This window comes from Camelus ferus, chromosome 2 (assembly GCF_009834535.1).
Source record: "Camelus ferus isolate YT-003-E chromosome 2, BCGSAC_Cfer_1.0, whole genome shotgun sequence".
Taxonomy (NCBI): Eukaryota; Metazoa; Chordata; class Mammalia; order Artiodactyla; family Camelidae; genus Camelus; species Camelus ferus.
This window is the reverse complement of record NC_045697.1, coordinates 76336977-76361798: the sequence shown is the minus strand read 5'-3', so window position 1 is coordinate 76361798 and position 24822 is coordinate 76336977. Positions and strand designations below refer to the sequence as shown.

The window sequence follows — 24822 nt, the reverse complement described above, 5'->3', positions numbered from 1 at the left end:
GTCCAAGCTCTTCTTGGAATTCTAGGTCATTCCCTCTCTCCGTCTCATGTCTTGTGATCTAAACAGCTCTCAGGGGTCCTTTGGTCAAGCATGCCGGCCCTACTTCCTCCTTTTGCTTGGCTGGCAACTCTCACATAGACTTCAATGGCAAAAAGCTGTCAACAGTTCATAAAAGGATCAAACACCTTAAGATGTTGTATACAAGTCCCAGTGATGTTTTCAAATACACTTCCTTTCCTAGTTCCTCACAGATAACCTTTCGGCATGCAGTGAAGTAATCTGGAGGCCGGATAGCCAGTCCCGATTTGGGGAAAATTTTTCCACCCACTGGTTGTCATCATACATGGTTTGGTTGGAGAGACATTTCATGAATGGAAACTTGTAATATTCCTGTTAGCAACCTTCCTCTTCCTAGGGAACAGAGGTCAAGGAAGGGTCTTTCACAGGCGGCCAGTTGTAAAGGCCTGGGCTTACTTTCATGTCTGCCATCACAGTTCTTAACCATTCCTCCTCAAAGAGAAGCAAAAGAAAACCCAGCTTTCCATGACGCCTGTTCTTTTCATGCCAGCCTAGTTCCTCGCAAAAAGAGTTTCAAAATGAAGTAAAGGTTGCAGGGTTTTGGTTTTTATTTTCCCTAAATTTCTAATTCTGAGGCTAAATACTGGTCGAGTATTTAAAGAGGACTTAGAAGATAAAGAGCAAGAAGAATATTCTGCTGGCGTCCTACCCGTGGGGTTTCTAGTGGGGGTTCTTGCTTTCTGGGGCAGGAGGCGGTGAATGGAGGAACTGATCAGGGAAAGATGAGACTGAGAATCACAATCTCTGGTCAGACTATGAGAAACTTTTTCTAAGGCCTCTTCTGAGACCCTGAAGCTTGTCTTCACTGGGGTTCCTCTCATGAACCATAAAATAGAAAATGATGTGTGTGACTCTATTCTCAGTTCTCCCAAGGATGGCAGCGAGCTAGTGTCATTCTGGACGGTACATAGCAGTTAGTTCAGTGTATGCAATGGATACCTTACAGCAATCAGGGCCTAATTCTACCTCTGAACTGGCTGATGGAGGTTGTTAGAGAAACTCCAGACCTAATGGCCTGGAGTCTGAAGAGTTCGATAAAAATTGCCTTTTCAGGAAGCACAGATGATTAAAGTGCTTTAAAAATAAATGCACATACTTGAAATTTAACTTTCAGAGAGTCACAAAGTTTAAGGAAATTTTTTTTCAGATGAATCCAAGAAAAGCTCCAAAAGTCTTATAAAGCTTTAGGTGGGAGGGTCACAGTACCAGGAAGCAGAATCTCTCCACTTTGGATTCAAATGACCAAAATGAGCACATTTCCTAAGTATTAACTCTATAGCATTTCGTTAATTTCTTATTCTTCCCCAAAATGGACATTTGGTTGGGCACTATGTGGATGAGGGGCATTAGGGACCTAAGAAATGTTTTAGCTGTAAGTTAGACACTGTTGATTGAGGTGCCCACAGTCAACGCAGGAAGGAAAGGCACACAAGACAGGCCTGGGAGTGAGAGACAGGGATGGATGTGCGAGACAGTGAAGAAACAGAATCTCTATGAGTTGGTAATCAGCTGTATTTGTAGATTGAAGGAAGGGCCTAATTCAGGTGGTTGGCTTTTGCAGGACTTAAGAGGGAAAAACACAAGGTAGGGTTGACTTGTGGCTGTGCTTGTTGTGGTTGTTACTGTCACGTGGGTGGGGGTGAGATGGTGATGACCAGCCTAGTGTTGGAAGAATCTGAGGCTCCAATAAGGCACCCGAGTGAAGGTACCCAGTGAACACTGGGCACAGGGCTGGGTTTCAGGAGAGAGACCTCATCCGGAGATGCAGATCTGAGGGAAGTTGTGGGATGTGTTCAGCTCATTCATGGAGGATGTGTTCACCGAGGAGAGGAAAGGTCTTCATTTTTTGATAGCTTGAGAAGCAAAGCTGTATTTTTGGTAGCAGCACTTGTCCTGCACGAAAGAGAATATAAATGCAGCCATCATAGGAATTCTTGCCCTTGACTCTGACCCAAGGAAACCTTTGTAGGCTTGCTGCTTTAGGGACCAAATCCAACAGCTTTGACACTGTTTTCTTGGACACAACTCCTTTTTCTCCCTTCAAATACTATAATTCTCTAGTTTTCCCTAAGCACTTGACTTCCCTGAGAGAGACCAAAAAAACCATCTGTGCATCAATATGTTCTCTTTGCAAATCCATTTGATTATGCTGCCCATTGCAGGAGGTGATTCAATAGGAATATCAACTAATAGATTTTAATATAAATTAGCATCCAAATAGCCAAAGTTTTGCCAGAGCCCTAACTGTTAAAAATATCTGCTTCAATGCTTATGACAAAAGAGACAACTATGATGATATGACATTTTAAACACTGACCTCTGTCTATAAACCACTGCATAAAAAATCATGCACGACAAATGCTGAAATACTGCATTTATTGAAAACAGTCAAGAAAACAATGTATAGTAACCTGTAATGAAAAAGAGTATGTATATGTGTATAACTGAATTGCTATGCTGTACACCAGGAACTAACACAATACTATAAATCAACTATACTTAAATTAAAAAAAAAGAAAAGAATGTAATGTGAAAAGCAAATTAGCACAGAGGAAAAATGAGAGGTCACAAAATAGTTACTTTTAAGTAAATGAACGAAGAAGTTATTAGTGATAATATTCAAAATTATATGTAATAATTTATTAATACAGGAAAATCAGTGACTCATATAGATTAAAATAGCAATTATTTCTAAATGAGGCAAAATAGTCAACTTCAGTGTCTTCATAAGCATACTGCACCTCAGAAAGGGTTCCCTGCTGCCGAGGTGGAAGCTGGTATTGCACTGTATACGGCAGAAGAGAGGAAGCAGAGTTTGTGAGAAGTCACATAGTTGGTGGTTAAGAAGTTGGGCTCTGGAGTCAGACTGGCTGGATTCAGATCCCTGCCCCACAGTGTGATCTTGGGCAAATTACTCAACTTCCCCACATCTCTATTTGCTCATCTGTAATGTGGGGATAACATTAGAACTTTTGGTTAGGGCCAGTATAAGAAACAAATGAGAAAACATGGAGTCTGGGCTGTAGCCAATGGTCAGTAAATATTATGGGGCCACGGTAGTGGTCATGTTGACTGAGAGGCGTTTTGAATTGAGACGTGACTCAAAACCACACCTTATTAAAACAGGACGTTAAGCAACATTATTAAGTACATGATTTTAATAATACGATACAGATGGAGAGTCAGAGCTGCTGCATATGGCCGCACAGTCTGTGCGCTGCACAGTTCCCTGGGCTCTGTTCAGGGAGAGGGTGACACACACAGATCCTGCTGGATTCATGCTGGCTCTAGCCAGAAATTAACCCACTGGGACAAGGACTTCCCCTTTCTTCCCTCCTTGAATCGAAAGAGCGGTTGCCTTTTTTCCCCTACTGAATCTCAGAACTCCTAAGCCTATACACAGGTCTTCCTTTCGGCTACTTTACCTAAAGCATGGATCCCAAATACATGCTTCCACAACGGAGCTCGTGAGAGTCAGAACAGAGAAGAGGGCTCACCTAAAGGTATTCACATTCAAGTCACCTTGAAACACTGCATAGCCCAGATGAAACATCGGGATGGCTTAACGCGCTAACCTCTCGTGTGGCCTTGCTGGCGGCATTTCATCTCAGTTTTCTTACTGTAGCAAAATGAAAGATGGGACTGTTCTTTGACTGTGACTCAAGAATGATCATCACAGAGACTGAAGGACTCACCTCCTGTTCGGGCTTCTCTGTCTCTCTCCAGAGTCACACTGAAGATGCTGATCTGAAGAAGAGCAGCCTCTGCTCTCCCAGGAGTAGCTCACCTCCCTCTTCCCGCTGCTCTCTTTCATGGTCTCCTATTTATTTGAGTATAACTTTAAAAATGATTTAAATAATATCTGTTTGTTATAAAAGACAGCATTTGAGAAATACAGAAAAGCAGAAAGGAGAAGCCACATTTCTGAGGGTACACACGCACACACTTGGCTTTCCTCTGGTGAACACTCATGTATCAGTTATAGGAAATTGGGATCAATCTGGACAGGCTGTTTTATAATATGTCCTATGTGGTTAATATTTTTCTTCAATATGTTTTTAAATTTAAATAAATGTTTCAGTTTGGAATCATTTACAGAGAAGTTGCAAAGATTATTAAAATATTTCCATATACTCTTCACCCATGTCCTCCCTTGCTGACATCTTAACATGACTAGGGTACCTTTGTCACAACTAATCAAACACACTGATACATTGTCATTGACTAAAATCCATACTTTATTCAGATTTCGCTTAATTTTCCCTAATATCCTTTTTCTGCTCAGGACTCCCTTTAGGAAGCCACATTACATTTAGTTTTCCTGTTTCCTTGTTCTCCTCTTGGTTGTGACAATTTCTCAGACTTTTCTTGTTTTTTGTTTTTTTTTTTTTCATGGCCTTGACATGAAAGGAGCTGTGGTCAGGTATTTTGTAGAATGCCCAAGAACTTGGACTTGTCTGAGTTTTTTTCCATGGTCAGGCTAGGATTGTGGGTTTTGAGGAGGAAGACCATGGAGGTGAAGTTTTATTTTCCTCACATCATATCAGGAGTACATACTTCGACAGGACTCATCACTGATAATGGTAACTTTGATCACCTGGCTGAAGTAGTGTTTGCCAGGTTTCTTTACTGTCAGGTTACTTTTCCCCTCTTTTCATACTCTTCTCTTCGGAAGCAAGTCACAAAGCACAGCTCACTCAGGAGGTACAGGGTCAAGCTCCACCACCTTGAGGGAGGAGAATCTATGCAAATTATTGGGAATTCTTCTGCGTGGGAGATTTGTCTCTTCTTCATTTATTTGTTTTTCCATCACTTATTTATATCAGGATGGATCCAAGGCTACCTATTTTAAACTTTGAGTTATAATCCAGCACTGCATTATTTATTTTATTGCTCAGATTATTAAAGTTTTGGCCATCCGTATCTCTTTGATGTGCCCCAATCCTTTGGTTTTTTGAGTAGTTTTTTTACTTCATGGCACTGAAAAAATGTTCCAGGATCATTTCGTATATTTCCTGTCCAAGCTGTGGAATCAGTCATTTCTCCTGGGAGCTCTGGTTCCTTTTTTTTTTTTTTTTTGAGAATTGTATCAGAAACCAAGATCTGAGTGACAGGTGTGTTCATTGCTACTGTGGTGCCATTGCTTCTAGAACCCTGCAGTGGAAGGAGCTGGGAGCTATATGTATGTGTACTGACCCATGTATACGCACAACGATAATTATTCCTGTACTTATTCATCTGTACTTGCATTGAGCTAAACATCAGTTCTCATGAATGTCTCCAACTCTAAACCATTACTATAAGGTTTATTCTAGCCTTTCCCTTTTGCTTATCTCTTACCTCTCTCTCCAACCGTAAGAAACTTGGCTTCTAATACCTGGTATCTGTTTATTTGTTCAACTCCAGTAAACATGTACAGCAGTTTCAAAACTGTTAAACCAAACCACAGGAGAAGCAACTTTACCAACTAGAATACAGCGCTTATACTCAGTTCCTTAAGTTTTTTGACTTAACAGTTTCCAGTTAAAACACTGTTTTCCAAAGTTACTTAGGTCAACAGCTTTTTCTCTATTCCCACTTCAGCAAGGTTACCACATGTGTCTGTGATACAGTTATATTATTTTGTCAGAGGCTACATTCTATCTTGAGATCTCTTGACCTCTTCTTAATGTTTAAAATTTGCATATATTAATGTTCACTATGTACTGTGAAGTTTTCTGGGTTTTGACAAAGCATAGAGATCGATAGATAGATAGACCACCACAGTACTATGAAGATTAGTTTTAATTATTCCCCCAAATTCCTAGCACTTCCCTGAGTAGAACACTGTCTCCTGGTGTGTAGATAGTCACCTTCGCTCTGTATCTTCACATCCTAGGGGCAGAGGGAGCTTAGGTCTCTTGTTCTTCCTATAAGGGCACTAATCTCATCATAGGGGTCCCACCCTCATGACCTCATCTAATCTACTTACTTCTCTAAGGCCCCACCTCCAAATACCATCACACTGGAGTTTGGGGCTTTAACATATGAACTGTGGAGGGGGAGCACACTCAGTCTATAATGAGGATACAATATTAGCAACAGTAATATTAACCTTTAAGGACTAAGCTTAAGAAGCAATTTAGAGTAGTTTTCACTCCTTGAGAATAGTAAAATGGAGAGAATGAAATTATATTTAAGGTTTATCGAACACTTACTCTGTGCCAAATGCTTTTAGTTGTACTTTATCAATTAATTCTCATCCAAAAAAGCCCTATATAGTAGGCACTTTCCTTATTTTAAAGATGAAGAAATGGAGACTCAGGTTAAACAACTTGCCCAAAGTTGTAGAGCTTGGAAAAGGTCTGAACCTCCACAAAACCATTGTGAGGAAGGCTGTTGAAATCCTCGAGTTTTCAAGGTAAAAGGGACCTTAAACACCTTCAGTGTCCTTATTGTGAGAACGTGGAAACTAAAACCAGCGTAGCTCAGTCATTCAGCTGTTTATTGCAGAACCAGAACCAGAACTCGGGTTGTTGACTTTTAGTCCAGTGCAGCCTCTACAGTTCTACAGGTGCTCCTGGGTGGGACTGAATGGACAGACCTCAGTGGAGAGTGAGATTTGCCTGCTGATGATTCCTGGCTCCATGTACCTGCCTATATCCTAAGGACAGACCAGCAGCAAACAACATATAATGTGTTCTAGCCAGCCCCCTTCCTGGGAGCCAGCTTCAATCTGAGGCTGCCACCCGTGAGTCTCCCTTCCATGAGATCTCCTACTGTGGCTTCTGTCCCCTGCAGAGGCCTCTGAGCAGGAGGTTCAAGGAAAAGAGGAGGGTGGGCAGGAAAGGTGAGGTAGGTGAACAAGACAGAAAACACCCCACCGAGGGAGGATGTCTATGACTATCTCAGAGACAAAGGAAATTAAAAACATATTCTGAGCATGGATGACAACGTAGAAGTTAATTTGAGGCCTACTGAAAGGACTGCATTTATTTCGGTATTAATAGTCTGGCATCTTTTAAAAAAAGATCCTTATTAGTTGACAGTCACACATTATATTCAATCCTTTATAATGTCAAATAAAAGGGAAATAATAACACCTTGTGTTTATATATTACTTTACAGCTTACTAAACACTTTTACAACCATGATCTCTTTGACTCCTTACAATAAAGTTGTGAAGTAGCCAAAGAAGGTTATTATTAGTCCCATTTTACAGATGGGGAAACTGAGGTTCAGAGAGAATAAATGAATGTGCTCCAGACCTCCCAGCTAGGAAGGAGGGGTCAAGACTGGAATCCACAGTCGGGGACAGAGTAGTGCTCTGAGAATGACGACTGATTGCTGAGGTACTAAGCGTGGCCAAGAGTAGAAATTTTTTTCTGTTTCATGGATTCAGGATTCAAATCGAGTCTCAAGTTTGGGTACTGAAAGAGACTTTGAAGGCATATTGATATGTTGTGACAACATGCGGAGCGATCAGGAGGTGACACTGCTCTACAAATAGGGAATGAGTTGTGCAGCTTCAGGACAGATATAATTGTGTGACATCATTGCTGTAAAAGGGAGGCAGGGAGTGCTAATGAAACGGAAGTCCAAGAGCCTTAGAATGGTCACGGACGGCCAAATAACATAAACCCTGCTTTTTCCTACTCAGGAAAAAAAGAAAAAAAAAAAAGGAAAAAAGGAAAGAAAAATGGAAATGAAAAAATGGCAAAACAGAAAGACATTTCTGGAACTCTTTCCAAAAAAATAACCAAGTATTTCTAATGTGCTCACAAGACACACAAATAATTTCAGAAGAACTAAGCACACACATACTTCTAAGCTAAGCTATTGGTGAATATTTACATAATTTTGGAGTATAGGGAAGTTTTCTGAGCATAATACCAAGACAAAAATTATCAAGGAAAAGACTTATGGATATGATTATATAAAATTTAAACATTTCTCTCTTAAGTCAAAATGAAATGAAATGCCATAAACAAAATTATAAGTTAAGAGCACTATTTATGTCTTCATTTAAAAAACTCTAACAAATTAATGATGGTGATAATAATAATAAAATGAATTCCTCATTTGAGACATATGGACTTGGAACATGAACAGGAAAAGTCAAATCAGAAAAAATTTTATATATATAGCCAGGAAGCATATGACAATATGTTATACCAATCCACACCAATATACATGTATTTTATTGCTGTGGAAAAGTGTTATATTAAGTGTATAAAAGAGGTTACTAAACCTTATGTTCAATATTGTTCTTTTTTTTAATATACATCTCAGTTCTTGAAGAACAGTCGTACTGAGACATTAACAGTGGTTACCTTTAGACAGAAGGATTTTGGATACTTTAAATGTAAAGTATCTTTTCTTTTTTCTTATTTAATTTTTAAAGTAACGAACATGAATTACTTTTGTGACAAAGAAACCAAATTGGCCATTACACCTGTAAGCAGGGACATAACTCCTTGTTACAGCATTGTTTCTATTTAAAAATCACATTTGACTTACAGCATTTGGGTTTTCAACCCCCTCTTTCAGAAACACAATCTGACATGAAATGGGAAGACTTCGTACATTCCACTTGAATAAATAATTTGAGTTGGCTTTTTCCCCACCTGGTGTTTTGCCCTCAGGGTAATTTGCATAGTTACCTCCTGACCTCCCAGGTATAATTACTCTACTAGGAAAAGAAGTATCCTGATCATTACATAAATAAACAGCATTATCATAAATGGTATCTTCTGGAATTTGGGATGCTGCCTCCTCTTCTTTCGTAGCAAAATTAGACTTAGGTATATTTTGTATATGCTATACCAGAATCTTAGAACTTCTGAGGAAAGCATCCATAGGGTCAGGTGTAGATCCTAAGGCAACAGATTTCTTCCCCATTAGACCGTTCTTTCTTTAGCAGTCTTGCCCCAGATGTCCCCACACGCTCAGCCCCATTAACAGGCACAACCTGCTGGACACACCATTGTTTAACCAGATACAGATACAGACAATGAGAAAACCATTTCCACAATCAGCCAAGGGACGTTACCAGAACCCCAATAAAAGGCAGTTTGACAAAACTTTTTTTCTGTCTCTAGATGTTCCAGAAAGTGAGCTCATACTCACTGGAGAAGAGAGGTGATCTAATGTATTTCAGGAGACTTTGAAATTCTGAGAATGTTCTTTGTTTTCCCTGGCCCCTGATGGAAGGCAGTTTGGCAGAGGCACATCGTCTCAGTGAAGATAAGGCAGAAGATGGATTTTACATATCCAACTGGTTATGTTTCTCGTATCACGAGAGGAAAGAAAAATTCTCTGTAAGAAAGCATCATTACATTATACACCATGAGCACAGGGTTGAAGTAGGAGTGGCTTTGCTCCTGCTGAATCATATACATAGTAGAGCACTCTGTATCCTGGGGTCACTGGGCACTGCCCCTTCTCACGGCCAGATCCCATGACGGCCATCACCCCATAAATAGGAAAGGCCCTTTTCTAGGGGAAAGTGGTTTCTTTCGTTCTCCACCTCCAGATATCCCACTGAGGCTGTGTGTGCATGCGTGTGTACATGCACATGTGCATGTGGAGGGTCTCATTTGGAACCCAGGTTGAAACATACTCTTCAGTCGGGCAGAACCTGGCGGGTAGCAGTGGAAGAAATTTCATAATAATAATGATGATGCCACCTCACGCTTTTCATCTTCAAAGCACTTTACAAAGAGTAATTAATCCCCATAATACTCATGAGGCAAGTAAGTAAACACCATTATCCCCATTTGATGGATCAAGAAACTGAGGTGAAGAAGCCAAGCAAATAGCCCCAGGCCCAGAGGAGACAGCGTCAGAGCAGGGATCAGAGCGCAGAAGCTCTTGGTATCTACCTGTCCCCTCGGGCTCGCAGCCCCCAGGGCCCCCGTGAGGGAAGAGTGGCGGGGAGCCGAAGGCAGCCAGGGCGAGGCGGGCAGTGTCTCCCAGCAGGCCCGGCTCTGACCGCATGGCCCCGGGAGATGAATGCTGCTATTCATCGTGTGGGCAGTTTGTGGGCATTCACTTCAAGATACTTGCAAAATAACAACAACAAAAACCCTATTGAGGCTCCTTTCTCCTCGGACCACGTATTTCCTGAGTTTTTCCTTGAAATCAGGGGCTGCATGGTACATACACGCCCTCAGGAAGCAGGATTATTCAGCCCACCCTACAATTCTTGGGAGGCTGCATTCAGAAATGTGACCACAGACCAGGCCGTGCGGCAGGAACCATCTCCTGCGGGGTTTCTGGCCGAGCTCCTTCACCAGACATTTAAGAGCCATCTGGCTGGCTTCACACTGGAACACTTATGTGGCCGCCTCCTCTCTGGGGGCCCCCAACTCCCTGTGCTCGAGATGGACACATCTCAAGTAGCGGCAATTAGACTGAAACCTTATATTAATGCTGACGGAGGTGGGCCAGGGGAAAACATGACTGGAAATGAAGTGAAAATGGCTTATCAAGGAGGCACCTCGTCTCAGGGAAGTGAAAGTTGCTGACCAAACTACCACCCCGCTCCCGACCTGAGTTTTACCCAGACCACCCTGCTAGCCTGCTGTCCCCCACCAGCCCCTAGGACGCCTCCAACACTCTCTCCAAATTTTTTCACCTGCCAAAAAAACGCTGCTACCTACTGCTCCTTCCCCTACATTTCTCCTCCCACCACTTCAGATCGCCTTCAAGTTGCCATGACCACCCACTCACATGTGTGGCAGATCTAGAAGGTGCTGCTTTAAGCATTATCTACATGGTGGTGGTGTCATGACTTGGCCCCTCATGAAAGCTAATGCCCTTTGAAGTGCTGAACCAAAGATAACAAATAGACCATCTCAGCTCCAGGCTCCCACTTGGGCTCCACATTTTGCCTCCTGCCTGGCAGCGCGCCCCCTACAGAGCTGTGGAGAAAAGGGCACCTTCCCTCCCTTGCCCTCTCTGATTCTGCAGGGAGACCCGACCCGGGGAAGTTAGAAGGGTCTCTGGGAGAGGTTCTGGCCCCGAGAACATAGAAACAGCCCCCAGGAGAACCAGGATGGATGCATGTCAGGCCCTGCAGAGAGAGGCCTTGGGTTCCTCCAGTGGTGTTTCACTCGCTTACCAGGGATGGCTGCGTGTTTGTCCCACCAGCCACATCTGCTTCTCACCTGCCTTGGAAACAGGTGGATTTAGCAGCGTTCAGTTTAGACAGTTGATACACAGCCTTCCAATAACACTGAAGAACCTCCAGGCAGCAGACCTGCGGTGGAAAGAGAAGAAGTCCCCCAGGTTGAGTGAGGCCCACGGCATGAACATGTAGATGACATTAATCAGAGAAGACAGCACAGGAGAGAACTTCCTGGTCTGTGGAATTGCAAAAATTGAACAATCCTCAAAATAACTCCCATAGCCTCAACAGCACGGTTACAATCATGCCTTGGAACTTGGGTCCCCGGTCAGGCCACATCCCCCCATCTGACCAAAGAGTCAGGGAAGCCGGCAGGAAGGATTCTTCTCTGTCTGCCCTGAGCAGACACCACCTCCCCGTCTCACTGAGACCCCTGCGGCCCCAGGGCAGGCGGGCACCCGCGCAGCCATCGTACGCCGGGTCCCCTCCGCGGTGACACGGGCCACATGAGGCTGCAAAGTGGGGGGGGTCTCCGCACATGAAAGGACCCTGCTCGCTGCCAGAGCGTCGGCTGTGCAGGGACAAGGCACATCACACCTTGGATTTTGAAGTTCATAAATAGATCCACAATGTTGATACTTAAGGGGGCTGGTGGGTGGGAGCTGAACTGTTTCTCCAACTCTGTAATTAATTTATCCAGCAACAAGGCTATAATGTTGCCAGGAAGAGAAAAAGAACCCCTGGGGGCTGACTGGCTTTTCCTCAGAATGATTGTTGGGTTGGGACGGCAGTTTAGATGTGAATGAACTCAAAACTCTGTGTATGTGAGTGTGTGTGTGTGTGTGTATGGAACATATGGTTTGTGTGTGATGCGTGTGGTATGTATTTGTATGTGTGTGATGTGATTGTAGTGTTGTGTCTATATGGTCTGGTGTGATGTGTATATCCATCTGTGGTGTGTGTGGTGTGAGAATGTGAAGTTTGGTATGTGTGTACTCTAGTGTGTGTGGTACATGTATTTTTCTGTGTGGTGTGTGTGATGTGAGTGTGCGTATGATGCATCTATGTGTATGGTGTGTGTGTGCTATGTGAGACTGAGTTGTGTGTGGTGCATGTATATATGGTGCATGTGTGTTGTATATGTGTGTGTGGAGTGTGTGAGCACGCATAATGTCAAGATGTGAGGTGCGATATGAATGTGCTGTAGTGTATGTGTTGCATTTTTACGTGTGAAGTGTGGTGCATGTGGAGGCTATGTGTGTGATGTGTACATATGTAATAAAGGGAGTGAGGTTTGATATGTGTGCTCTGTAGGGTGCGTGGGCTATGTGTATGTGGTATGCGTAGTATCTGGTGTGTGGTGTGCGTATGTGATGCGCGAGTTGGAGGTATGTGTATGTACTATCTGAGGTATATGAGTGCGTGGTGTGTGTGTTACATGTGGGGTATGTAAGTGTGTGTGGTGTGTATTATGTGTGCTGTGGCTGAGTGTGGTGTGTGTGTGTTGTGTGTGCGGCAGGCGCCTGTGCAGGCAGGCCCGCCTTCCCTCTTTGATGTGAGCAGGCCCGACGACGCTCTTGCTCTGAGAGCTAAATCCCAGGGGAGGAAAAAGAAAGGAGGCGCTGCAAAGCACCACACCCTAGAGCCCCTCGGGGAAGGGTTTGAACTGAGGCTGTTTGGCTGGGACCCTGCCAGCTCTGCCTGCCCCTGGGGCAGCACTGCTGAACGCGGTCCTGTGGGTGGGATCCGGGGAACTGGGGGCCTGGGGGCCTCCGCGGAGGAGTCCTGCCCGCCCCACGCCCGGCTCCAGCCTCAGCTGTGCCGGCTATAAAGTGTAAGAACAACGTGTTCCTCCGGTACGAGGGCTGCACAAACAACGCTGCACTGCTGCTGTTTCCCACCCTTGTCTTCAGTGCGGGCGTGAGTTTGCTCCGCACTTGGGATTATTCTTTGATTTTGGAGGTCTCTGAACTCAACTCAAACCTAAAAACACCCATCGCCAAAGCTCAGGACGAATTTGCAAATAATAGGCCCGGTAGCTTGCTATTGTCCTCTTTTTCTGCTTCTAGTACAGTGGATAGTGCCACCAGGCCTGGGGACAGTAATTCAGCTTCTTCTGAGGGGGGAGAGGGGCATAAATTCCCTGAGCCTCTAATTCAAATCGCACTCCAGGGCCAATGCTCTGCCGTGGGCCATTATGCAAGTAATGGTTAAGGGCATGGACTTTCAAGGTTCTGCCTATCAACTGCTGTGTGACCTTGGACAAATTACTTAACTTCCCTGGGCCTCCCCGTTTTAAAATCTTTAAATTAGAGCTAATAGTCATACCTCATTCATAGGATTATTTGAGGATTAAGTGAGATAATGAATAATAAACTTAAGCATGGTGCCTAGCACACAGTAAATCCTAAATATGCTTTACAAAGGAATTCCCCTATTCCACTGGGTAGGTATTATACCCCTACAGAAGGAGGCTCGGACAGGGAAAGCAGTCTGCTCCAAATCACACAGCTAATAAGCGGTGAGCCTAGCTGTCCACCCACATCCATCTTGTTGGCACATAGCGTGGCCACACTTGTTGCCTTGCACTCTGACCACATCAAGCTGCCTGTGCCTGTAGACTTTAGAGACCTCTCCCTGGGGAGACTGCTGAATGTCTGAGACACTGTCATCCAGTTACGCTTTAGTCCGGAAAATATTTATGGAAGAAGCCTAGGAAGAAAGAAGAAAGTGCCGTGGACTGGCAACATGAGACTACTTCCTTCAGTAGGAGCTGAAAAGTGCCCTGGCCTGTATGTGTAGATGGTAGACTCCTGCAGGATATTTTTGGAATAAAGAATTTATTGCTGAGTTAAAACAAACATGAGAGCTGGATTCCATGACTACCCTCACTCATAACTGAGCTTACCATGCTCTCCCTTAGCATAGGCTGTTCCCTCTGAAAGGAACACCCTTCCTCCTCCCACAACCACCACCTCCCCCACCGGACTCTTTGCTCCCTCCCACCTGGAATATACCTCTCGTAGTAGTTAGCACATGGCTCTATTTTTTATATGGCTGTTCCCTGCCCCTGGATCATGCTCGCCCCAGCACAGGTGCCCTGCTCCACTCCTGTGTCTCCTGACACCAGGCAAGGAGCCCCGATGAGAAGGTGCTGCTGGAGCCCTCATAGCGCCATCATTTGTTGATGCAACACATGCAGTGTTGATGGCCCTGACCTTATCCAGGTCCTAGGCTGATGCTCCTAGTGCAGAGCACAGTGAGGCAGCGGCTCAGGGGTGTGGTGGGTGCATCGCCACGGTCACCAGAGAAATGAGAAACCACTTCAAGTGTTTACAGCAAAGGGAATGTAATGCAGAGAATTGGTTTCACAGGTGCTGGAGGACCTACGAAGCCAAATAGAAAAGAGACACCAGAAGTTACCAATAGTTGGGAACCACTGCCGATCCTAGGGGACAAAGACAGGAGGTGACAGTTCCTAAAGCTTGAGAGCAGAGACAGCCTGGCGGAGGGCAGAACCAGAGAGGGCTGTTCTGGGAGTTGGTGTCACCAAGGAGGCACAGACAGCAGGACCTTCTTGGTTGGTGTCCCCATGGGCCTCTCCCAGCTATGAGGCATGTGGGGCAGGAGCCTGGCAAGTGTCTTGTGCAAGGTCAGCCCCTTCAATACAGAGCAGAGCCTGGGGAGAGGGGGCAGGCAGGGAGGAGCAGCCAACAAGGATAGGATGCACCTGTGGGGAAAAGGTTACTTTGGAGGGGATTCAAGGCCCGGCTGAGAATGGGCTAAAAGGCTGAAAGCCAAAGTCATAAAAGCTCACTGGTTTCAGGCAGGTCGATGGGTCAGTTATCTGGGAAGAAAAAGTATATATGCATGTATGTGTATAACAGGAATCACTATGCTGTACACCAGAAATGAACACACTGTAAACCAACCATACTTCAATAAAATAATAAAATAAAATAAAACAACATACATTTGTTTTCTCTGGTTACCATGGGTCAGGAGCCTGATCATGACTTAGCTGGGTTCTTGTCGGATCTTGAGCTATGTTTTTTATCTAGAGACTCAACTGGGGGAGCATCCACCTCAGAGCTCACTCTGACTCCACTTCCTTGTGGCTGTACGACTGAGGGCCCAGCCACTGGCTCACTGTCCGCTGGAAGCCCTCCTCAGGTCCTGGAGCTGCTGGCAGGTGAGAGCTACACCGGCTGCTCCAAGGGGGCCACTGACTTCATTAAGCCCACAAGGAGAGCCTCTAACTCCAGTCTGCCCAGTGGGAGTCTCAAATGGCATAACGTAATCATGTGCATGACACCCCCTCACCTTTGGCATATTCTGTGGGACAGGATCACACAAAGGCGTGAACACTAGAGGCAGGCATCACTGGCGGCACCTAGGGTCTGTCTGGGACGGTACATCTCACACTGTAGCTCTGCATAACTCGGTTCTGGTTTTCTTCTGCAGGTCTGAATGTTTTAGAGCACTCACTAAAGAGTAAAACAATAGGAACAGAAAATTAGCATTAAAATCCACAGACATTGCAATTAGCAAAAGCTCAGAGATACTATGAAAATTTGCTAAAGCAAATCTTATGCCAAATTAACCTTAACTTTTAATTTGGACTGTCCAAATACATCTCATAAGCTTTAATGTTCTGCAAGGCTTTTGACCGAAAAAAAATTTTTTAATCCAGTTCTAGGAATTTATTCAAAGAAAATTATCATGGATGCGTGCAAAGATTTAACTACGAGGATGTTCACCACAACATGGCAAATAACTGCAAAAAACAAAAACAAAAAAATCTCTAAACTACACACAACTGGTTGTTTTACAATAGGACATTAACTAGTTAAGCTACGGTGCATTCATGCAACAGAATATGACGACCCTTTTGAATATAATGTGGAAGAATACTAAGTACACGGAAAAATGTTTACTGTCTAATGATAAAAAAAAGGGAAAAAGTCTTAAAACAACACTCACACCGTGATGCCATTTGGTCTTTGTTTTGTTCTAGCACATACAGGCACGGATAAATGACTGGAAAGATTTATACAAAATCGTAACGATGACTTCTTTGGAAGATGAGATTAGATGTGACTTTTCTTTGGCCTTATTTTATTTTCTAAGTTTTCTGCCATTAACATTTATTACTTTTATAGTAAGAAAAATGTTCATTTTAAATATCTAAGTTTTCGTAATGAAATATACGGAACAAAGGGTGTATTGAAAACAATCTAAAAATTACCATTTGGCAGCTTAGTGTTAGAGAACGAGATAACTTTGGGTCATGGTTCTACTTGGTGGCTCTGTTACCTCAAGCAGATCACTTTATCTCACTAACCTTGGTTGACTCGTGTCATGAAAATACCACTTACTCTAGCCAACAGCAGTATTTACTGTGATGATTAAGATGATGGGTAAGTGCATGCTGAATTGCAAAGCAGGAGTCAGTGGAGTATTTCTCCCTTTGACATTCAAATTAAGTAAGACACACCCTACAGAGAAAAGTATGAGGGATCTGGTGGTTAAAGTCATCATTGAACGGGATTCTTTGGTGGAGTTTTCTCCAAAACCCTGCACTCAATTACAGGTTCACTTGGTGTTTGGGCTCGGTGTGTCCAAGTGCACGTCTTGTCTGCCATTAGCTAGCTGCGCGGTCTTGAGGACATCAGGTACCTCTCTGACTTTGGTTTCCTACCATAAGCTTGTAAGGTAAGCACTATCTTAGGTCTACAGGTTTCTTAACAGGCCTATTTCTACCAAGAAACTGATGCTCTCCAGGGCTTTTTCCAGCTCTGACATTCTGTGATTTGGGGACAGTATGTTTTCAAAGGTAGAGCACAGCCAAAGGAAATGGGGAAAAAGAAGAGTCAAGGTTTTCTAGTCTGAGGAGATTGCTGTCTAGGCTGGTTACATTCTCAGGTGAGGAAAGACTGAAGGATATTAGTGATCTATTCTATCAGTGATACAACAGCATACCTCCCAAAGTCCCGCTGCGTTGGCATGAGCGGTGGCTTTGGAGAACACAAGGAACATGGGCTCTGATGTCAGACAGGCCTGGGTTCAAATACTGACCTGGTCTTACCACTTGTGTGATCTTGACAGGTTATTTCATCTTTCTGAGCCTCAGTTTCTTCTTTATCTTTAAATCTCATGTGACTCTTATCTTACATGTTTTGGAAGAATTAGGAATGAGTACAGTGCCTGGCACATAGTAGGTGTTCAGTAACCAGTAAATTTATTATTTGGAGTTCATTGGAAGAAAGCTATTCAAGAATATTCTTGATTTAATCTCCTTCATTTCTCCTGGATCAGCAGGATGACCTCTCCATCTAAGATGTGTCTTTGTCACGGTTCAAATATCCTCTTAAGAGGAGAACAGTCAGGGTCTCCTGGTCACCTGGGACCAGGATGACTGACCAGCTTCCATTCCTGCCCCTTAGTGTGGCTGTTTCCAGTGGTTAGTTTTCTCAGGGACGGCTGGCACCCAGTGCCTTGGCAGTGCAATCCATGGGAATCTTGGTGTGTTGACTGTATCCTCCACTACCATTAGTGAACAAGAGAGGACCCTGGAATATATTAAATCACCTTTGTGTCAGATTGTGTTGAAATAGCTGAGAACACTTTGTAGAATAAAATTATATTTCATGATAGGTGGATCTTGTGAGCTAAAAGTTTTGCAGTGTGTTTCTCTTTAGAAAGACTAAGTTAAAATTTTTCCTTCTGTAAAAGACTGAACTTAATATATTTTCTAAATATCAGGTATGTTTGTGCCAAGAAACTTTTTTTTTTAACATGGGGAACTACAGAGAAGATCCTCTTTAAGTAATCACAAGTGAATGTGGTTTAATTTTCTAAAATTTTATTAACTTGTTTCCTTTCATTAGAAAAGCAATGCATGTTCATGTTAAGAAATTTATTTTCACACAATTCGTAAGAGAATAAAACGGAAGAGTCCTCTTCATTTCCCCCAACCCTCAGAGACACTCATCCACCTCCCCAGACGTAACCTCTGTTAAGCTGGATGTGCAGCCCACCAGAATCTGGGGAGCTTATATACCACGCATATATGACATAATACATTTGGATTTTAAGTAAACTTTTTATTTGAGAGCATTGCAGATTCATGTGCAGTTACAGGAGATAATACTGAGAGATCCTGTGTACCCTTTATCCAGTTCCCCCCAATGGTAACATCTTACAAAACTATAACACAGTATCGCAGCTGGCATGCTGACATTCATCCAGCTCTGTCAAGAGACAGAACATTTCCATAGCCACAAGGACCCCTCATGTGGCCCTTTTATAACTACATCCACTTCCCTTCCATGACAACCCCTTCAGAAACCCCTGGCAACCAGTGTTTTCCATTTGCATAATTTTGTCATTTCCAAATGTCATATAAATAGAATCATACAGTATATAACATTTGAGGATTGGCTTTTTTCACTCAGAATAATTCCCTGGAGATTCATCCAGGCGTGTATCAATAGTTTGTCCTTTTTTTTTTTTTAATTGTTGAGTGGTGTCCCACGGTATGGTTATACCAGCATTTGTTAATCTATTTACCTGTAGAAAGACATCTGAGTTACTTCCAGTTTGGGGTTTTTAACAAATGAAGCTGCTATAAACATTTACGTACAGGTTTTTATGTGAACACAAGTTTTCATATCTCTGGGATAAATGCCCAGAAGAGTAATTGCTGGGTCATACGGTAGATCCAGCAGTTGAGAAACACTTCGTAGAATAAAATTGTATTTCATAATGGGTGGATCTAAAGGTTGTCTCTGGAATTGTTCTTCTACTCACTAGAGGTAACGTTTTGTTTCTCTTGGGCTGTTTTCAAGGTTCTTTCTTTGCTTTGTTTTCAGAAGTTTGACGACGATGTGACTTGGTGTGGGTTTCTTTGGGGATTCTATTTGAGTTTCACTTGGCTTCTTGAGTCTACAGATTTATGTCTTTTACTAAATTTGGGAAGTTTTCACCTTTTTTAAAAAAGTTTTTTTCAGCCCCACCATTTTTCTCCTCTCCTTCTGGAACGCTGCTGGCAAGAATATTAGATCTTTGTTTACAGTTCTACCGGTCCTTGAAGTGCTGGGTTTTTTTTTCTTCTTCTTCTTCTTTTTCAGTCTATTCTCGCTCTGCTGTTCAGATTGTATACTTGCTATTATTTGATCTTTAAGTTCACCATTTCTTTCTCCGTCCTCCCCATTCTGCTGTTGAGCCTATCCATTGGGTTTGGTGGTGGTTGTTGGCTACTGTATTTTTCATTTCTAAATCTCCACTTGGTTCATTTTGTATTTTCTCTCTCCTTCTGGAGAGTTTCTGTTTCCCTTTTGATTTAAGCATGTTCATAATCGCTCATCGAAGCATTTTTATGACGGTGCTTTTAAAACCTGGTCAGATAAGTCTGAATCTCTGTCATCTCAGTGCTGTCATCTATTGATTGTCTTTTCTTATTCAGTTTGAAATCTTCCTGGAGCTTGATACAGGGAGTGATTTTCTATTAAAGACAGAGGAGAAAGATAGCGATTTTCTATTAAAACCTAGACATATAGGGCATTATATTATGAGACACTGGATCTTATTTAAACCTCTATTTTAGCTGCCCATGACCCCTCTCTGGCAGGAGAAGAGGCAGGGGTACACATCCAGCTTTCCCTCTTGGCCTCTACTGACACTCAAGTTGGGGTGCTCCTCGCTATTGCTGAGCAGGGGCGGAGCTATGCTCCTCACTAGGCCTCCACTGGTCCCTGCCTGCGCGGGCCAGGAGTGCCTCCTACTGCTCTCCACGTGGGCTCCACTGACGGCACTGGGGTAGTGGCCTTGCTACCTCTGGGCAGTGGAGAAAGTCCTGACTCCCCGCTTGGCCTTCCCTGGCACCATTCTGGCACAGGGGTTAGGGCACCTCATCATAGCTTGGTGAGAGTGGACGCCTAGGCTCTCCATTCAGCCTAGACTACTGTGGGAGGAGGTGAGGGCCACAATTGTTTTCTCCCCCGTGGTTCTTGGCTGGAGCAGAGCAGTTATTGTCTAAAAGTTTTCTGTTCTGCTACACTGCCCATTCCCGGTCTGCTGCTTAGAGAGAGGCAACTTATGCTGGAGCTTTTTTTGGTCTGTGCCCACTGGTATTTCCAGTTGCTGACTTCTTCAGCTCCAAGTCTAGGATATATGAGGCAGAAAGAAAACCCAGGGACTCACCACTGCCTTGTTTCTGGGGTCCCAAACTCCTTAGCTGGTTTGCCCTCCTGTCTCCCCACCTCTCAGCATCGTCTTCCATCTGCTGTACATATAACGCCGAGGGTTCCAGCTGTACTCAGTGGGAGGAATCGGGAGAAGCATGTCTACTCTATCTTCCTGGAAGCGGAAGCCCATGGTTTACTTTTAACAGGGACTCAAATAGTACAAGTTTTCCCTTGAGCTATAAAACATGCAGTTTTAGCAACTACAAAGAACTAACGGAAGACTACAATTAAGGAAATCTTTAATCTTGAAATTGGCTAAATAAAATCATAGTGTCTGTACATTCTAATGTATAACAGGGAAAACTGAACAATGATTGTGTGTTAGAGGCCCAGAATTACTGAGTCAGAAGAGCTTAATTAATATTTTAAACCAACAGTGCAAATCCAAGTGTCTCATAAGGTAACACCAACCATCAAAATGAAATTTAGGACCCAGGGTGCTCACAATTTATATTTTACTGTGTGGAGCCCATCTTTCTTTCCTTCTTTCTTTCTTTCCTTCTTTCATTCTTTTTTCTTTCTTTCTCTCTTTCCTTCTTCCTTCTGCTCTGTCACTTTTCTCTTTTTATTTTAAAGCTTTGCTTTTTTTTGAGTCCTACACTGCAGCTTTCTGCCTTTATTTCTGAGCCAGCCATTAGACCCAACTGATTGGAATTATCATTTAGAAAACTGTCACAAATCTGTGGACTATTCTGAACTAATCAGGATAATTCTACAGCCTGCCTCTGTGGTAACTTGGAGCAGCACTCCCCAGCATTTTGCTTCCTGACTTTTCCACACACTGCTTAGAATAGGATTTTGCAATATATATATATGTATATATATATATCCCATCTTCACAAATTGGGCCAAATTTTTATCCTCCTTGTTCCGATTTTCACTTTAAATTTTTCATAAATCAGCTTAAAAAAATACTTGTTTAAAAAGAAAACTGAAAGAAAGGAAAAAGAAAAAAAGAAAGAAAATCATACTCGTGAAGTTATACCTTAAAAAAAGAAAATAGAAAGGTTCCAGAACGTTCCATAGGAAGCAAGTTTCTATCTTGCAAATTTTAGAGCAAGAAAGCAAATTTTATAGCAAGAAATTTATAGAGCAAGAAAGTATCCAATCTGCCTCCAGATCTCTCACAGCACTTTATGTTAATTTCTCTTGGTTTTGTGAAAATAAACCTCACCTTCATGCGCTGATGTCTCACTCTCCAGTGTGCCGGATACATGACCCATGGCAGAGAACCTAAACTTGACCTTATTCTTATCTGTCCTTTAAAATTTCTGTCTCCTTGAATCTTGTCTTCTTTAAAACCCACTCCTCTGCCCCTTGATGAAGACTCAGGCCCTGTGGCTTTTCTGCTCATTCTGGAATAACAAATCACACTCAAGTCTCAAAACAGTAAAGAGAACATATCCAGGCAAAGGTGATAATCAACTTTTGGGTTTTCCATTGAAGACCAGACTGTGCCCCCCCTTTCTTCTTCTTGATTCTTGAGGCCTCTGGTTGAAGCTGCTGGCCTCAGGGGAGGGAAGCAGCACGGGGCTTCTGCTCACCTCTCTGCCACCTCCTCTCCCGCTCCTAGCTACTCACGCTAGCTAGGTGACAGTGGGGCACGATAGGCCAGGAGAGCAGACAGAACAGTCCTTCTTTGGTCACTGGTTTTGTACTCTCTGACACTAGCAGATGATTGACGCCCACCCTTTCCAAGATTCCCATCCCTGGATCCGCCCTCTTGCAACTCCTCTGCAGCCTTCCCCTGTGGGTTTGCAGCTGGGATCCTCTCACTCGCCTGGCTAGTCCTCTTGTGCAGGATTTGTGAAGGTTACAGTGCATTCCTCCTCTTAGATGTGGTCCTCATCTAGTCCCTGCAAGACACTCATGTGTTTTTCACTCTGAGAAATTCCCAGCTCAGCATTACACTCCTGAGTCTGCCATCAAAGCCATTCACCAACCTTCTCTTCTCCTCTAAATCTCCCCGAGGACCAGACCCAAGTCCATCCTGTCCTCTGACCCATCTCCTGGCAGCCCCTCTGAAAAATCCAGCAAAGTTGGAGGCACCCCTACCTTGAAGTGAGTGGGGATCACAGTGTATCTACAGTTGCCTTGAACGGAAAGTTCCTTACAAATACTTCCTTTTCCTGACCTACACACCCTAACTCCTTTTGAGCCTCAATCTGGCTGAAGGCGTTCAAGAACTGTAGAGCCAATTCTTAATTTTTTTTTTCCTTTAGAGAATCTGCACATGATGATCTGGTACTTCATTTTAGAGTTTCACATCTATATTTTTCTCATTCAAAACTTTAATGGTAACACTCAGCCCAGGAGAACAGCAACTTTTTGTCCCCTCAACTTACTTCTTGGTATTTCAGGACTATTATTAAATCTTCCTCTGGCCTCTTTTTTTTTCCGAAATGATTCCAATTCTTAGAGCCATTTCCCTCAAGTTCTTTAATAATTTTGATTTCTCTCCTCTATTTTCTCTAGTTTTACTACATTTCAAGTAATTGTGCATCAGAGAAATGAACATGTAAGATGTGTGCATGATTTTGGTGGTTGTATTTTTATTTCACTTACTATTTTTGGTAGGTAAAACTTTCATATATTTCAAAACCCAGAAGTAACAGAAGGGCAAACAGTGACAGTTTCTTTTCCAATCTAGCCCCAAAGCCAACAGCACCATCCCCCACTCCCAGGAACGAGTGTAATTACTTCCCTGAGAATCCTTCCAGTGATATTCTATGTACATACAAGTGATTATGTATTTATATTCCGTCCCCTACTCAACCCACACACTTATCCTCTGCTTTTTTCCCCCTATAAGAATATCTTCAAGATCCTCCAGATCAGAAAAGCACCTCTTCATTCTCTTCTGTAGCCACGTTACAGTTGTTTGGCCAGATGCCCTCCAGTTTATTTAACTAGTCCCTTACTCTTGATCCCAACCTCCATCACAAATGATGCTGCGATGAAAAATCTGAATACATCATTTAGCTCCTGTGAGAACATACCTACAGGATAAATTCCTAGAGCTAGAATTGCTGGTCAAAACACATGTACAGTTATAATTCTAACGATGTTGCCATATCGTTTTCCATTGGACTTGTACCAATTCCACTCTCCCCCGGAATATAGGAAAGTGTCCCCTCCTCAGACTCTTCTCCATGCCACGCTGTCAAGTTTTAAATCTTTGACAATCTGCTTGGTGACACTTTGAATCTCAGCTGAGTGAGGCTGAATGAATAATGTTCCTCCATTTCAGTTGCTTGTATTTTCTTATTTTGTGAACTGTCTGGCACATGATACTTGAACACTTACCTGGGCAGGTCTGGGAATGGTGGAGGATTACTTTAGTGGCCACACAGGCGAATAGTAGGAGATCCTGTCACAGAGAAAGGGCCAGGGCTTAATGCAGTGAAGCTTCAGGAGCCCGGGCAGCAAGGAGTAGCGACTCTTTGCCAGCGCCCAAGGCAAACCTGGACAGCAGTGGGCTTCAGCCCAGTGCACACAGTTCTAGGTCACGTCCCCCATGCAACCCCTAGGTGGGTGATGATTTCAGAGAGGGAATTATTAGCGATATTATGCTCCAAGTGAACCTAGCAATCAAGAAATTATAAGACAAGCAAAAAATCTTGAAAATATTTGATACCTACCATGTAAGACTTCATAACCCAACAGCACTAAAGAAGTCTGGTCTTGCAGTTATTGATCTTGGAAGGGAAATGTATGTAGATAAGTAGATGATAGACAGACAGACAGACAGATAGATGAATATACATCTGTCGACTTTTTTAAAAAAGTGCACAGCATAAAAGCTGTGAATTGAGTTTATTCAGTGTCTCACCATGGACCAGAGCCTGGGAGACAGCCTCTCAGTTCTGAGAAACTGTTCCAAAGACGTCAGGGGGGAGGTCAGTATATGTGTGATTTCAGCAAAGGCACACCAGCAAACACACGCACATCTCAGTAGAAGGCTGCTGCTGGTCACGAGGAACAGGTATCTTTGTTAACAGCTTCAGTGCTTTTCTAAGTATGGGAAGGTACAAGAGTTTGGGTTCGTAAAATTTTCTCCTGAAAATATCTAACCATCTGAAGGCCTATTCTGCCAGTTTTCCTAGAACACAGAGCACCTCATTCTTGATCTCTGCCCTGAACTCTTTTCAGGGTGTGTTAAAGGTCAGGGACTGCAGGGGTTACTGACTCCATCCTTGTAGGGCCGGATGGCTAGTGACATTCTGTAGATGGCATATACATGTGTAATATATAGTATATTTAAGATATATGATAACATATACATTGTATGTAAGTATTCAAGTATTTCGCACCTTTATATTAGGAAATGTGATTTGCCCTTAGAGTTAGCTCAATCAATGATTATTTGATGACAGAATTGTTATT

At 43.2% G+C, this 24822-nt stretch overlaps 1 long non-coding RNA gene across 2 annotated transcripts in view; it reads right to left on the bottom strand.

Annotated features, from left to right (window-relative positions):
* Positions 1-18657: 18657 nt before the first annotated feature.
* The window catches only part of LOC116657842, a 92370-nt gene continuing 86205 nt past the window's right edge, over positions 18658-24822 (bottom strand). For both annotated transcript variants that reach the window (XR_004312987.1, XR_004312985.1), the window contains exons 2-4: positions 23743-23806; positions 20393-20548; positions 18658-19694 (exon numbers count right to left, since the gene is read on the bottom strand). This is a non-coding gene — a long non-coding RNA (uncharacterized LOC116657842). The remainder of the gene's footprint in view (positions 19695-20392; positions 20549-23742; positions 23807-24822) is intronic.